General features: G+C 28.9%; 1 long non-coding RNA gene across 1 annotated transcript; it reads right to left on the bottom strand.

The window, feature by feature from the left end:
• Positions 1-1,456: 1,456 nt before the first annotated feature.
• Positions 1,457-3,284, bottom strand: LOC134241449 (uncharacterized). The gene is made up of 3 exons (XR_009986666.1): positions 3,197-3,284; positions 1,906-1,954; positions 1,457-1,522 (listed from the first exon to the last, which is right to left on the bottom strand). It is a non-coding gene; the product is annotated as an uncharacterized LOC134241449 (long non-coding RNA).
• Between the last annotated feature and the right edge of the window lie 308 nt (positions 3,285-3,592).

A 3,592-nucleotide genomic window follows, 5' to 3' on the forward strand; every position in this document is an offset into this window, starting at 1 on the left:
ACTAAATGCTGTTTTCAATATTATAGTCCACACTAAGATGGATTTAATTACTTAGATATAATGTACGTTCCCCCAATCGCACATATATATGGAGGTATATATTGTAAGGAGAGATTACATACTACTGATAAAATATGTATAATTCCGATAAATTAGCTTTATATTGATTGGAAATATGACATACTAGTGATGAAATATGTATAATTCCAAGACATTAGTTTTAATTTGGATTATAAGTATGTATCAATTGATATTTAGCATGAGACAACGTTTGTGTGAATATACCTGATTGAAAATGTGCCATCATTTAACTCAAGTTTACCCGATTTTAATTAAGAAATAAGGTATCAGTCGAGGGACTTTATGATGAAATTAATCTCGTACAACCCGTATTTATAGCCCGATAGATGTTTTAAAATGATACCTTATTACTTATAGTTAGATTTGTGACTTATTCATACTTTTCATTTGCCTGATTGTGACTTTTAACGTGTGAAATGCATTATTTTACAAACCCAATGGCATGTATGTAATCCACTGAACGCGCGTCGACGCTTTATGACGTCACTGTGAAATTACGTCGGACGTTTATCCATACGCACATCTATGACCTCTTGACCCCGTACCTGTATGTATACAGTTGTAATTACGCATTGCTTTCAGTATTGTTATATAAAGGAATACATTTGCAAATGCAAATATAATATGTATAATAGTAATTGATAAGTCAGTTATTATTAATTGTAGTCATCTGTATTGGATACTTAGTAACTTTGATGTTTTGTTCTACCATAAATCTTCATCCAAGAACTTTCATCAGATTTAATATGTCTGATTTGAACACCATTGATGTTTATTATGGACAATTTAGTAACAGTAAAAATACAGTAAGAAACTTAATCATAATAGTTTTCTATCGTATTTTCTTGTTTGGGTGAGGCAATTATAATTTAAATGTATACATTTGCAAATGTTTGCCTTTATATAAGATAATAAGGAACTATCGTGAAAAAACATTTTTCCCTTATTTTCCCATCATGACCAGGAGCACACATCGGGTGTGACCGGTGAGCAGGGGATGATCACTCCTCCATGGCACCTGAACCCACCTCTCATGTTTCGGAGGTTGTGTTTGCTCAGTTCCTATTTTATATTTTGTTTTGGACTTTGATATTAAATACTGTTCCTTATTTCCATATCCGTCTACTATACTTGTACTAAAAGATAATATATTTAATCATAATAATTAATATCGTATTTTCTTTTACGAATGAAGCAATAAAAAATAAATTAATGTCATTTCTGTGTGGAATTTTGAATCATAACATATGAATTTAAAAAAAAACTCAATTGTTAAGCTTGAGAAATTTAATTTTATAAATGTAGTAACAGACATACAACTACATCAAAGCTTAATTTCCATAAGCATTTGTACATGTATCTGTTCCTTGTCTATCCAACCCACTGGCCACTCACGTAAAAGAGCTGCCCGTCTTTATCCATGTAGTAGTATCCCCTCTTCCTGTGAATTTATATAACAGGTAAAGTGAATTCTGATTGGTTATAAATGATAAATAATGATATAGGTTGTAAAGTCCATTCTGATTGGCTATAAGTGATAAATCATGATATAATGTTGTAAAGTGCATTCTGATTGGCTATAAGTGATAAATAATGATATAAGATGTAAAGTACATTCTGTTTGGCAATAAATGAATGATATAAGTAGTAAAATGAATTCTGATTGGTAATAAGTAAATGATATAAGTTGTAAAGTGCATTCAGATTGGCAGTACGTGATGAATGACAATATGAAATTAAATAAAACGTAACTTATGATATTTTGTTGATTAAATAGCATTCCACTAACTGAAAACATAGCATGCGTACATTATGTATTCTTACTCCAAAGATTTCACAGCTCTCACTTCTTCTGGAAGTTGGTCCTCATTTACTGTAAAATATGCTCATCATTGAAATACAAATAAATATTAAATGAGTTTGTTTCCAAGTTTTAACGCCTTGCTTCTATTTAAGGATAAAGACATGTAACACAAACAGTCATTTTTTTTAATTTCAGAAATCATCAATATTTCTCATAGATTAAAATTTATATTGGTAACCTGAATAATGTTTATTTAGTATAGTGGGATAATTTTATAAAATTCTGTGACTAAATCAAAAAATATGTGTTGGAATTTGTCTGGAATTATATAAAAACAGCAAAGTCTATTTATCTAGGCACCAAAGAAAACGTACGATTTCTTAATATTTCTAGGATTTAATTCTTATGTTATTTCAAATCAAAATCAGGCATCAGATAAATTTTTGTTTATGTTAAGTGCCCTTGGTTTTGTTTCTATTTCTATCCTTATCATTGGTACAGAAGGAAAAACTAAATCAATTTGTTTCCACGTTTTAAGGTGTTGTTAGTATTTGATTTGACTCTAAGACTGAATTAAAAACTGAAAGATGAAAGACTGGAGATTGATTAATATCCACAGCCTATTGTTGATATGGGAAATAAAAGGGAAGGATATCATTTATATGAACACAAATATGTGTTGATCCACAAAAGAAAAGGGGGAATATCTAATTTATATCAACACAAATGTGTGTTGATCCACAAAAGATCTAATTAACATCAACAAGAAAATGTGTGTAGAACACTGCTTAATTAACATTCTACTGATACTCTGTATCAAATGTTATTTCAAAATTTCTACTGAAGACAGCTTACTTCGAAACACATCTTATGTTTTATTAGAAATATTATTTTTTTCATTTTTTTAAAACTATTTTTTCTATAATAATACTTTTTTGAAGGCTCCGAATATAAGACTGTCTTATTATGTTATTATAAACAACAGTTATTCGAATTTGAAATTTGAAATATTTTTTTTAATTTGTCTCTTTTGAATATTTTTTTCTGTTTCAATATATATACATAAACTCTCTAAATATAAGACTGTTTTCTGTTCTATTATAAGTAAAGTAAAATTTGGATCTGCTTATTATAGTAGAATTTTATGGCATTTGAATAGTTAACATAGCTTTACTGACAGGAAAACACATTGTGTTGAAATAATATGTCAAATTTAAAATTGGAAAAGCGAAATTTTGCTTGATTTTTATAAATGAAGGGAAGGGAGATAGAGAAGAAAAGAGGACAGAAATGCTTTCAGATGATATTTACCCGGTGAAATCCCGCGCCCAGTCGTAGATTTCTTTCTAATAAAATACTTTCTAGAACCACCATTACCCCAAGCCGTGGAGAAAGACATACACAGCTGCATATAGATCTGAGGAAATAAGCATACACATATAGATCTAAAGATATAAACATACACACATAGATCTAAAGACATAAACATACACATATAGATCTAAAGATATAAACATACACATACAGGTCTAAAAGTATAAACATACACATATAGATCTAAAGGTATAAACATACACATATAGAACTAAAGATATAAACATACACATATAGATCTAAAGATATAAACATACACATATAGATCTAAAGATATAAACATACACACATAGATCTAAAGATATAAACATACACATATAGATCTAAAGATAT

Source organism: Saccostrea cucullata, unplaced genomic scaffold, assembly GCF_032062105.1.
Source record: "Saccostrea cucullata isolate Sc308-1 unplaced genomic scaffold, CSIRO_AGI_Scuc_v1 ctg2807, whole genome shotgun sequence".
Classification (NCBI taxonomy): Eukaryota; Metazoa; Mollusca; class Bivalvia; order Ostreida; family Ostreidae; genus Saccostrea; species Saccostrea cuccullata.